Consider the following 13,189-nt stretch of genomic DNA (forward strand, 5'->3'; position numbering starts at 1 on the left):
AGACATTCTTACAGATGGTCTTCAAAATCTCCCTTTTTAGTGTACAAAATTTGGCATTTGACCTTTTACAGGTTATGTGAGTCCCCTGATAAATAATGGGGGGCGGGGAGGGAATGGGGGGGGGGGGGGGGTATTTTTTGTGGAGCTTTTTCAGTTAATGTAAATAATGTAACTGCAGAGGAGTCAGAGAGAAGCTAATTTTATATTCGGTTGCGAATCTTATTAGGCCTGTAGGTAGGATTCACTCCTTGCTCTTGTGAATTACTTGCTATTCAGGGAAACGTTCCTGGGAATATCTCTGAGTCATTTCATTTTTATACCAAAATAGGATGAAAATATTTTTTTGAAATATCTGTGTTCTCACTAGTGTAAAACCTTTGCTTGATCAACTCTACCATCTAACAATTGGTTTTACTCTGACTCAAAACCAGATAAGAATTTTAAAAACAATCTGTATGAAACCACACTAGGCTATAATAAGATGCAGGCAGAATTTAATAAGAGATAATGCTCTGGGAAGCAGTAATTTTCTATTCTTTGGTATTTAAGGTAAAATTTTGAAATAATTATGTTGAGCTGTAGCTTTTTTTTTTTTTAATGGAAATAAACAGTCCTTCTTTCCTCCTCTTTGCCCTCAGGCTTACATTCTTACTTTTGTCTCCTAGGGAGATGAAGGAGGAAAGGAAATCTTCTTGAGGATAACAACATTTTCCCTCAAGGATTTACTCTCTTGGTTTATGTAACATAATTTTACCCTATATTCTGTTGTCTTTGCATGGAGTGGCCTAGACTTGGAGTAGAGCAAACAATAACAGTCACCTGTGGTTCCTTTCTGTAGTTATATCACGTTTTATGTCTTGTTATATATTACCCAATGCTTTTGACCAATAAAAACACTTTAGACAGCCCACACAGTCTTTGTGATTAGGGCTTCAGAAGCATATAGGGATTAAAAAAAAAAGTGTTTTACCTCTTGTTGCAATTTGATGTACAGATTGGTATGTAAACACAGAATGTTCTCAGCATGTGGCTTCTCACACTCTGAGACTCCCAGTTTTTCCTAACCTTGGGTCAGCTTCAATTTCTGGTTGCTTAAGAGAAGCTCAGGTTCCTGCCTGGAATTCAGATGATGGTGACATATTTAGATTGTTACACAATTTCATAGGCTATATTGTAAAACTTACACCTTCATATGATGACAAACAATGGCGAGCTCCCTCATCAATATTCATTTCTGCAGACAGATCCCAGATGATTTTTTTGAGACACGGTCTACAGATAAAACTATGAATAATGTTGTGGTCTTACATGCCAATGTTATACTATCAGAATTTTAATGCAGTTGAATACCTAACAAAAGTTAGGTAACTATTTCTACTCTCACTCTACAGATGAGAAAATGAATTAAAGGGATGATGTTTTATATCTTCAAAATGTGATAGGTGACTGATTTAAGTTAGTACCTTTAAGATTTTGTGAACTTTAAGGAAAGTGTATCCTCAAATTTCTTGGATGGTTACAAGAATGATTTGGGTTTTTTTGGTTGCCCTTACAATTATGGCTTTAAGAAGCACGCATTTCTACAGAGACTGAGAAGAGTGTAAATGTAAGTTGTTATTTATACTTCCAGGCAATTTTCTGTCCTTTAAGTTCAAGTATTTGTGTTTTCTTCCTTATAGAAATTACATCTGAATAGTCATGTTCAATTATTCCAATATGTGTTCATCTTAGTCTATTTTACTGCCTCTTTCAAAAGTAAGAAAGAATAAGGTTGTTTTTTCCGATGTTTGCAAAATATGCAACTTATTGTCTCTTTCAGACAACTGAAAATTACATTCAAGGTTAAACAATTGTTCAAAATATCTTAGAGTGCAATTTGGTAAGATGCTGATTGCCCTCAGTCTGTCCAATTCTCTAGAATGACTGATTTCCCAGCAATTATATGGTATGTACAGGATCAGGACCAAAGTGTTTTTTTTCATTTCCCAGTTGGATATATCTTAACCTAGCATCTTAATAAAAAGGAAAACACACACATGTCCACCCCCCCAGAAAAGAAAGGACAAAAAACCAACCAAACAAAAACCATCCACACTTATTTCTGGAGGTTTCAGTCTACGTAATGAAGAGACAATGGAATTCCATACTAACTTTTAGCATTTTGTTTTCGAGAGAGAAACAGGCAGACTACTACTGAGATGTTTGGAAAAGGTGCTTTGTTCAGACTGCAATGTGAAGAAGCTGCAGGTCTTTCAGTTATGCAAGAATTGTGTGAATGGTCAGAATCTAACAAAAAAAACATAAATCCATTAATCTGATCGGAACACACAGATGTTGCTTTTGAACAAGATGCAGATATCGTCTCATTTCTTTTCGAATCAGCACTGTTTGATGAGGTCTTGTGGAATTGCTGATTTTACAAGGTAAGCAGTAACACACACTAGTTCCTATGGGGGCAAAACCAAGCTTTGGAACCAGAGCATAAAAAAAAAAATAAAATACAAGGTTAGTTATGGTAAAGAGATTTTCATTTGAAAGCTAGCCATGGTTCAGTAAAAGACTCATGCTGAACCTGAAATTTTGCCTGCTCTGTGTGTCATGACATCAAAGTTTATGTGAGCATGAAGGCTAAGCCTGTCTAAAATGATTTATTAGGTGTAAGTCAAGAGCACTAAAGATGATCGGAAAGACCAAAAGTCATGAGAATATTCACAAACATAGAACTACTGAGTTTGGCTGTTCCTTCTAGGAAAAATACAGTGGTAATTTCAGGAAAACCTAACATGCACGCAGGAGAAGAAATAAATATTATTCTTGCCTGTAAGTAACTTTCTGTTGTTTACACCTGCATGCTAATATCATGTATGTTATAAAAACAGTGCAACAAGGCTTAGGACAAGCCCTGGAATAGCAAGATATAAGAAGTGTGTTGTATGAATCACTTGTAGTTATTGCACAAAGAAGAAAACATGCCAAAGGGCACTTTGTCCTTTCTTCTCACTGCTTTCTTGAAGGCAGGGCTCTGAGGTGGGGATTATAGGATGTTTAATAGAGCTGCTGTATTCTGCTAAATGTATATTGTGTTAAATGCAAGTTTTCAGTCTGTCTTCTGTCTTATTTGGAAGCTAATGCAAGAATCCAGAATAAATAGCTGCATGTAAATTCAGCATCCTGGTCTCCTGGTTGTCCAAACCGGCAAGCCAAGGAGAGCTTACAAAGACTCCAGTATGACTTGCTTCCCTTCTAAAGGGGTTAGTTGTGCACTGCCCCCTGCCTCTTGGCATAGGCATAGCTTGTAACGTTTCTGCATTGTAAGTGGTTTAACAGCAACACTGTTAGAAGTAGGCCATTCTGTATGTGCTGTGGCCTTAATGTGATGAAAAGAAGTGAAGTGGAGATGAACAAGCAAGTGAGAAAATAGGAAGTGTATTTCTCCTTTCCCAAAGGAAATTCATGTGTTTTTAGTATCCTAGGTTAAGGAGGACAGTAAACAGAATCTGGAAAATTCTTGATAAGAGACTATAAAGCATGTGTCTTCTATGTAACGAGATAATCTTTCCTAAGGATAAAATGTTCGCTTCCATCTTGCACCTGGTTCAAATTCATTTGTACAGAAAAGTGTACTTTCAGGGAATAGTTGAATGACCTTTTTCCCCTTTTCAAAAGCATACGTCATGGCCACTGTGAAGTGGCATTGTAGTTCAGTATATCACAGAATCACAGAATGGTTTGGGTTGGAATGCACCTTAAAGATCATCTAATTCCGACCCCCCTGCCCTGGGCGAGGACACCTCCCACTGGACCTGGTTGTCCAAAGCCCCATCCAACCTGGTCTTAAACGCTTCTGGGGATGGGACATCCACAGCTTCTCTGGGCAGCCTGTGCCAGGGCCTCACCCCCCTCTGAGTGAAAAATTTCTTCCTTATATCTAATGTAAATCTACCGTCTCTTAGTTTAAAGCCATTCCCCCTTGTCCTATCGCTGCATTCCCTGATAAAGGGTCTTTCCCCAGCTCTCCTGCAGACCCCTTTAGGTACTGGAAGGCCGCTGTGAGGTCTCCCCGGAGCCTTCTCTTCTCCAGGCTGAACAGCCCCAACTCCCTCAGCCTGTCCTCATAGGAGAGGCACCAGCCCTTTGATCATCTTTGTGGCCCTTCTCTGGACCTGCTCCAACAGGTCCATGCCTTCCTTGTGCTGGGGACCCCAGAGCTAACGCAGTACTCCGGGTAGGGTCTCACCAGAGCAGAGTAGGTGGAGAGAATCATCTCCCTTCACCTTCTGGCCATACAATGATATATATCTGCTGTAGGTGACCTAGGACTTCTGTGCATGAGTGTGTCTAGTGACCAGCATTCTCAAATAGAAGCTAGTTTCTTGTGCTCAGGATCAGTTACTATTTTTATTATGCCATATTAGTTTGGATAGTAGTCTGCACTGCTAACAGTAAACCAAAAAATATAGCTGCATGAATGTTTCTCATTTGTCTAGAATTACGCGCTAGTCTTCAGCATCCTTTGGAAACAGGTAGCTGCCCTAGCCCTAAGACAATGCTGGCAGACTTGGAACTGACACAGAAAAGGCAGCTCACAGTTACTTACAAAGGCCATCTTGGCTGCTGGGACTTTCTGGAGCCTGCTTCTATAAATATATAACAATTCAATTTTGTAATTGCCCTTGCCCATGTGACTTCAATTTGTCTATATTTTTATCCTATAGCATTAGGTCTTAGAATCTTGAACTGGTATGGATTCTTTTAATGAATACCAATCTCTCCAGATATTGAGAAGCAGCAATTAAGTCATCAGAAGCAGATGGGGTATGGAATAAAGTGAAAAATGAAAGTTCTTTTCAGGAAACTTGCTTTGCTTTTAATTCAGTGTTGCTTGTGCTGAATAATTTCCTTTAATCACCTGATCCAATAAAATTAAATTAGAGATCTGATTTCAAGAACTTTTGAGTCAGACTGTTTGTGCTTCTTAAAAGTATCAGGGTGTTGTAACTGAAAATAGACTGCTATTGGGGGTGGATCTGGAAGGTTATTTCGTACTGCCTGACCATACATGCCCTGAACTTTAAAAATCACTGAAAAAACTGGAAAGGGAGTCTAATCTTGCTCAGTCATTCTCCTCTCAAAAAGAGAATCAGATTTGAAAGGTATAGACTGGAGTGATTATGTAGTTTCTTTGAGCTGGACAGACACTACTGCCTTACTTTCAGTGAGCGGTGATTGGAATCCCAATATTGAAGTTAAAGCATTTAAAGCACAGGCTTGGTTCCAACTATCCTGATGCAAAACATTCTGCAAAGTACCTTGGTGTGCATTGCCACCTTAAATACTTTGTATTATTAATAGTTGTTAGTAGCTTATACAAGATATCTCTTATGTTTCCTTTAATTCATATAGAATTGTTGTTGCATGCTCTGTTGACAGCTTTGCCTGTGTGCTTTGCTGGCAGGGGCAGGACAGGAAATACTATCCTAGCACTTCTCTGTGTGCACAGGAATAGCTAGATGGCATGTCTTCCAATGTGGGGTTTACGCAATTGGGTTTGCATAACAACCCCAAGCAGCGCTACAGGCTGGGAGATGAGTAGTTGGAAAGCTGCCTGGCAGAGAAGGACCTGGGAGTACTGGTAGATAGGCAGCTGAATATGAGCCAGCAGTGTGCCCAGGTGGCCAAGAAGGCCAACAGCATCCTGGCTTGCATAAGAAGCAGTGTGGCCAGCAGGTCTAGGGAAGTGATTGTGCCCCTGTACTCGGCTCTGGTGAGGCCGCACCTTGAGTACTGTGTTCAGTTTTGGGCCCCTTGCTACAGGAGGGACATCGAGGTGCTGGAGGGAGTCCAGAGAAGGGCGACCAAGCTGGTGAGGGGTCTGGAGAACAAGTCTTACGAGGAGCGGCTGAGGGAGCTGGGCTTGTTCAGCCTGGAGAAGAGGAGGCTCAGGGGCGACCTCATCGCTCTCTACAGTTACCTTAAAGGAGGCTGTAGAGAGGTGGGGGTTGGTCTGTTCTCCTACGTGCCTGGTGACAGGACGAGGGGGAATGGGCGAAAGTTGCGCCAGGGGAGGTTTAGGTTGGATGTTAGGAAGAACTTCTTTACTGAAAGGGTTGTTAGGCATTGGAATGGGCTGCCCAGGGTGGTGGTTGAGTTGCCATCCCTGGAGGTCTTTAAAAGACGTTTAGATGTAGCCCTTAGTGATATGGTTTAGTGTAGGACTTGTTAGTGTTAGGGCAGAGGTTGGACTAGATGATCTTGGAGGTCTCTTCCAACCTAGACGATTCTGTGATTCTGTGTGCATGATGGGAGGATCTGTGAGAAAAGGGCAGCACACATCCACATAATGCTCTATTGCATGGATTCTCCTACAGGCAAATTCCCTTTGAAAGACATTCACTGGTACATGTTGACCTAAGGAAGGGGAACAGTAGGGAAGTGTAAGGCCCAGACCCATTATTGTGTGTTAGATGTTCAGAATAAGCAATGAGGGATATTTTAGACTCCAGGGGTTGCAGTGTGTCAGCTCTGCAGCTGTCTTGTAGGCTGGATAAGGAGAGGAGTCTTCCCTGCTGTATTTATCAGTACCTCACCAGGCTGCTTGGATGCTTCAGCGTTTGCCTTTGAGGGTAAGCTCTTTTATTCTGCAGACAAAAAATGCTTGAAACAACAGAGAATTCTACTGAAGCATTCTGTACAAGCATTACTCTTGTTCTGATTGATTTCTGTGGCAGTTTGACCTCATTTTGAAAGAACAAATCCTGACTTATATTCAGTTAATCTCTATTTCTTCTTTTCAGATGTATTTAGCAGAGTTTATAACTGTCTTCATATCTGTGCAGGATCATGTCCTTGGTCACTTTTCCATGTAGATACTTTCAGTGTTTCAAATATAATGAATACCTCAGTAAACAACCCTAGAAAAATGCACTCTTGCACATGCGTACACACCCAATCAAGAGTATACTTGATTGTGTCTGTATACACGCTTTGGCTGTGTGGCCAAATACTTAAGTGCAACTGCTATTTTAAATAAAGAGTAGATTCTGATAGTCTTAGACTAGCTGTGGTTCTTTGGATCATCATATTCACTCAATTGAATAACTATCAATTTTAATAGGACCCATAGTGAGAAGAAGACTTCTTAAAATCAGGGCATTAAATAGTCTGTCTTAGTTAAGTGTCATATTCTGTATGCCTAAAAAATGTAAAGGTGCTTCAGACTGAGAGGGTAGAAAAGTAATTCACCCCAAATTCAGTCCTTTGTTGAAGTTAGAACAAGTTAAAAGTAACAGCTTCAAATAGCTAGAGATTAATTTCTTTTCTCTCTCTCTCACAGCTTCATCTGTACAAGGGAGCATGGTGTCCCCATTTTAGCTTTGATTCTTTAGTGTTCTAGGTTTTGGCATAGGTTTAGGCTTAGTGCTGCAGTAGCCTTTGGTAGATTGTGTGATGACACTGTGTGAAAGTGTATGTTAGTTTGAGTACTTTGTGTGATGCTTTGCAAGCACACTCTCGTTCTTTCCAAATGCCTCTAGACAGGGTATGAAGATAATGAAGTGTTGAATCCTCTCTCCTTTTCAGGATTTGTCAGTGAAATCTGCTTACATGAACTATTATCTTATGGTCCACAGTGCTGCTTTCAGTACCTCTCATATGTAATGCATTAAATTTTTTTTGGAGCTGATGGTGATCACAGTGATCTGTGCAGCTCAGCTTCATTGGAGCTATAATTAATCCTTTCTGTTAAAACCAAATGCTCTGAAAATAGTTTCCTTCATTTACTACACCAGCCAAGGGAAAGCTCCTGAAACCTTTAATGATGCAGGTAATCCTATTACTGTCAATGCAAATACTTCATTATAGAAAGGCTGCAGAACTATAACTAAAACTAGCTGATTTTTTTTTCCAGGAAGCGTGTCAACATGTGAATATTTTGTAGAAGTGTATTGTCCTCCTGGGCAAAGGTTAGATATTCTCTGGAGCAGGAAAGAGGTCAGTGTTCAGAACAGTCGGTAGCACAGATTAAAGCATTCTGACAGGGACTTGGAGATGCAGCTTCAGATATTTACTTCAGGGGGAAAAAAAAAATATATATATATATATATATACACATACATATCCATGGTAAATGGTATAAGCATTGGGCTTCTACCAGTTATGGGAAAGTCTGTTCACCTTTCCAGCCCCCCGCTCTCCAGACTGAAAGGTTTTATTTTCATTCTACCACAGAGTGAGGTATCAAGGTCATATTATAGAACAGAATTCTGGTTTCCAGTGAGATCAAATGACATCTTTGTCTTGATCTCAATATACTCTTTTCCCAGCTGACAAGATGTCAGTAGGTGCTTAAAATATTGCTGTGTAGGGACTTCCTTTGAAAAACCTAAGAAAATGCCATCAGCTTTATTCTGTGTTCACAAGGGAAGTCTGAATCCTGGAAAGTAAATGGAGACTGATTTTCATTTTTACACTTCAAAACCGTGTTCATTCATATCTGTTTGGTCTATTCCTGCTGTAGCTGATTTGAATGCTAAAGCGTGCTAGATATCTGTTTGTAAAGCTGTGACATTCATCTTCAATATAATCGTGTAATTTACTCTATTAATGCCAGCTGCTGCATTTGGTACAGGTCACCTGGAGTGTTTGCAACACTATATTATTTTTTCCTTGAACCTATTAGCTTCCGTGGATTTTTAGAATCCAAGAAGTCAGAACACTCCGCCTTCACAGTTAGGGAAGGTTTATTTTTGTCCACACATCTGAATGCTTTCTTAATTTGACAGAAGAAAAAATTCAGTGGGAGACAGACTTTCATTTTGCTTGAATATATTATTTTATTTTTTCCAGAATTTCTCTTGACAATCGCAGGGTGGCCACAGGTAATGCTTTTTAGAGGGAGTTAGGCATTGTGGGGGGGGGATTTACTCTCACCTATGTATGCCTGAGAACATTAGATTTAACTGGGTCGTTGAAGCTTGGAAGCTAAACTTATGTCCAACTGTGCAGAAGCAGTATCAATCATAACTGAACTTGGCAGTACTGCTTTATTTTTTTTATTTTTTTACGGTTCTATTTTTTAATCCTGCCTGTTCCCTCTGAGGCTTTGTGATACATGGTTGATAACCACACCTTGAACTCAGATCCTTCTCACGACAGTCCCTTCACGTGTTCTCTATTATACAGAAATGCTTGGTTATGTGGATATCTCTGCATCATCATTTTCTTGGAGTAACCCCTTAGATTTTGCAAAGCAGCTGCTGTCTTGAAGAGGATGCTTTTTACCTGGCTGATGCCTGCCACTTCTTTTTCTTGTATGGTGGGTTTTTACTCCTGAGGTAAGAGTTCAAAATGTTTTGTGTTTCAGTTCTCTGGCAAACTTGGCTTAAGACATGCTCCTCCACCCCATCTTACCTAATGCAGAGGCAAGAATTGGAGGTGCATAGAGGTTTGTACGAGTTAGGACTATTTCACTCTGAGACAGCAACAGAAAACTAAATGGTAATAGGAGTGATGGCCTCAGGAAACAAAACAGTTGAAACATGGTGTGAAGCATCTTTTCTGGAGCTGTGATTTTATTTATGTTTTTGAGCCATGGACGGTGACGTGTCTCCTTCCAATTACTTCAGTCTCCAGTTAATTTTTCGTAATCCACAGGAAAATGCACTGTTTTAGCTGCTGTCCAAAAGAAAATAAACTAGAAAATTAAGATAAATCACAATGTTTTAAAATGCAGGTTTTAATAGAAGGCTGTGCTTTAAATACCAAAAGAGCTTTCCCTAGCTAAGGAGTTTCCAGGAGGTACAGTAAGTGCAGGCCTCTGACAAGCATATTCAGACTAGATTATTACAGCTATAGAAGCACAATTCCTCATCTCAGGAAAAACAACAACAACAAAAAAAAACACTGAAGCAAACAAAACAACAAACAAAACTATTTTCCCTTGATAAATATGTAACAGTTTTACAAAGATTGGACCATAATGTAAGACAGTTTTGACTAGCCAGGCACATTATTCAGGGTGATAACATTTTTTTATATAGGTGATAACAACTAGGCTGTAGATTTTCATAGGTGATACAGTAGTTACAGTGAAAATGGTTTAATTTCTCCATCTGCATCAGTGAGGGAAGTTGTAATCTTGCTTCTTCTGATGAATCAGATTCACTATAGCCATTCAAACAAATATGCAACTAGTTAGCGGAGCGCTTCATCAGGATCACTTAATGTGTCCCACGAGAGCTCTTCTGAATACCGTAGTTCTAGCTCACAGCATATCTCACTGAGCATTTTCCAAATGATCAGACTTCCACAACAAGTTGAATGAGTGTTCATGGTCCATAAAGATCCTGTATGATCAGCAGTGGTTCACTACTTTGGATCCAGTCCTCAAGGGGGATTAAGTTGAAATTGGTTTGTACTTCTAGGAAAACAGCACAATTCGTGTTCTCCAAATTAGTAGTCAACCAGCATTGCTACTTTAAATGTACAAATCCTTCTTAATAGATTAAGAAAAATCCTATTTAGTTTTGGATGTTAACAGTTGTCTTATCTCTAATGCACTACTGTGAGCAGATCCATAGCCAGAAGTTCACGATAATTAGAAAAGGATTTTGTGTGTATGTGTGTATTACTTTCAACTTTGTGTTTAACCTCCCTGGATGTCTCATTGTTCCTGTCAAAAAGGGGCTTTCTTTTAGGCTAAACCCTTGAAACTACTTACCCTAATATTTATCCTCGTGTTATAATGCACAAAATCCCATTCCTTTAGAAAATCATTAGCGTGAGGCTGTGTCACCAAACTCTGAGGCCTGTCACTGTTGCAACTGATTGTTAATTTAAAGCATGTTTTATTCCTCAAATGATCTCTCTTGAAAAGAATCTCTCTGCCAGAGTTGTGTACTGCTTTGTTTTCAAAGTAATCATCTACAGTCCAGATTTCCTTTGGGAGGAGAAAAACAAACAAACAAAAATGAAAAGCTGAAGTAAAGAGCTTGAGCCAAACCCTTTCAAATTAATGAGTTAAAGACTTCAAACTTTAGTATTATTAACTGATGTTCAGGCATTAAGCTGCCTCCCATGCTTTCTTCTCCCTTGTTTGTTAAAACCTCTCTTGTTTTTGGGATCAGTTTTTACAAGTCTGAGCTTTTTGTCTTCATCAGAAATAATATGTTAAAGCTATTAAGTCAGCAAGGGTTGAACAGGTTTTTAGGCTTTTTTCCCCTCCCAGCCCTATATCAAAAAAATAAAAAAAAGGAAGGCAATAAGCAAGCCATGATGCCCTTTTAAGGAAACAGTAATCTTTTTTCCAGTTCTAACAAATTTCAACCACATTTGAACAGAAAAGATCACATTTCTGTGCTGTAGGTAGATGGCTCCAGCATTATTCATATGATTCTTTGTATATGTCTGTAGCAGCCCTTTAACAAGAGCACTGAGCCAACTCTGAAATACAATAGCACTCAGGGCTAACCTTTTATGTTTGTTTACTCATTTTTATGAGCCTTCCTCAGTTGTTTGATTCACAGGGCTGAAGCATGCCAGAAGACAGCTAGAGAACTTCATTGGGCTTTTTAAAAGAGAGGCCTACTTTTTAGACCTTGCAGTAGTAGGATACCTGAGCCTTCTTATGGAACATAAAATGTTTTGGTTGGTTGCTTGCTTTTTTTTTTTTTACCACCTGGCTGGTTCTTTAAAAGATCTCAGCTGTTGTGAATACCAGCATATCTTCATTGATTTTAGTAGGTCTCCACTATCATAGACCTGTTGAATATCTGTCCCAGAGATCACAGTTATCCTGTCTTTTGCGTGTTTCAGGATAAGAAAACTGAGGCACAAGGAGCAAATGAAAAGGACAGCTAGTTACATCCTATTAAACAGAAGCAGAGGCATACAACATTATAGCAGGCGTGTCCTTATGGACTGTATAAGAAGTCACAGACATGGACGAGGTGAGGAAAATGGCTTCTGTGGTCTTTGCCTCTATCAGTAGCATACGGTATGGCAGACTACACAAAATATTGTTTTAAGTTTCCCAGTTGTATATTCCTCTTGGGACATGAGCTTGTAGCCTTTGCAAAGATACTGTGCCAGATGTTAAATAGTACATGGGTGAACCAAAATATAGTCTGTAAACAATAGCTAGACAAAAAAATTCAATTTATGACTTAAAGATATTGCATGTGAAGGTCGCATAGGGGCCAGTGGGTATCAAGCCTAGTTCTGCTGGTCATAGAAAAAAGATTTAATAGGGAGATGAATTAATCATTGGAACATTTTCTCCATTGTTTCATTTCATAACAACTGTCCTAAGAAAAGCTAAACATAACTAAGTGTTATAAACCTTACTAATGACTGTAGTCTTATTGCAGCAATTATGTAGCTGTAATTTTTTCACTTTGATTATAGAGAAGATCAGACAGGTACAATGTGATCTAGCTTGAATAACCCTAGATTTGGGCCTGTTTATATAGATGTTTAATTAGAAATATATATATATAAAGCCCTCTTCCTCATGAACATGTACACAGTAAAGTGAGTTTTAACACTTCAAACAGCTTTTTGAAGCTTTTAAATATTCAAAAAGGATGCTAAGCATAAAGAATGCTGTTAATGTAATTATCCTTTGGGTCTAGAACTTTCTTTTTATATGTGTATATAGTTCCATGAACAAAGGGGTTGAATAATCCAGGTGCCACTGTACTAGAAATAATTAATATTTAGATGGTGAGCATGGTTTGTCCTCTCATAAATCAATTTTTTATATCTTGATTGCCTGAAGTGGCTCACTTCAGCAACCTTGCAGAATTTGCAGTGGCTTTGATTTATTCTATAACATCCTTATATACTTTTAATCCTTACAGCTTTCACGCATATGGAATTAATTACAGATTTAATACCCTATTGATATCAGGGAAAATAATTACTTTTCTGACATCTTTAAAACAGAGGAGATCAGAGTTTCAAGTATTTTCACCACTGGTAATTCTCATTTAAGTATCATTTTCACTGCAAAGGTAAATCTTGTGTGCTAAAGATATGACTGATCTAGAAAGTAGCAGATGATAAATATGCATATTGTAGTTGTAGTGAACATCTCTGTAAGCAAGGGGTAAGAAAATAGTTTTACATTGGTTTACAAGGGCCCGTTAACAGGAGACCCTAAAACATTCAAATTGGAATGCACATTGAATGG

General features: G+C 38.9%; 1 protein-coding gene and 1 long non-coding RNA gene across 8 annotated transcripts in view; both read left to right on the top strand.

Moving 5' to 3' along the window:
* LOC308199825 (uncharacterized protein) overlaps nt 1–13,189 on the top strand; it is a 605,136-nt gene that overhangs the window by 232,920 nt on the left and 359,027 nt on the right. For 3 of the 7 annotated variants that reach the window (XR_013954983.1, XR_013954984.1, XR_013954985.1), the window contains one exon: nt 666–4,022. The exons of the other annotated variants lie outside the window; for them this stretch is intronic. The gene's annotated coding sequence lies outside the window, so the exon portion shown is untranslated. Of the gene's footprint in view, nt 1–665; nt 4,023–13,189 lie in introns of those variants that run through there. 7 annotated transcript variants of the gene reach the window in all.
* Nucleotides 7,063–9,903, top strand: LOC308199995. The gene is made up of 3 exons (XR_013955139.1): nt 7,063–7,989; nt 8,845–8,876; nt 9,238–9,903. It is a non-coding gene; the product is annotated as an uncharacterized lncRNA (long non-coding RNA).

Source organism: Anser brachyrhynchus (assembly GCF_964034855.1).
Source record: "Anser brachyrhynchus genome assembly, chromosome: 9".
Lineage (NCBI taxonomy): Eukaryota > Metazoa > Chordata > Aves > Anseriformes > Anatidae > Anser > Anser brachyrhynchus.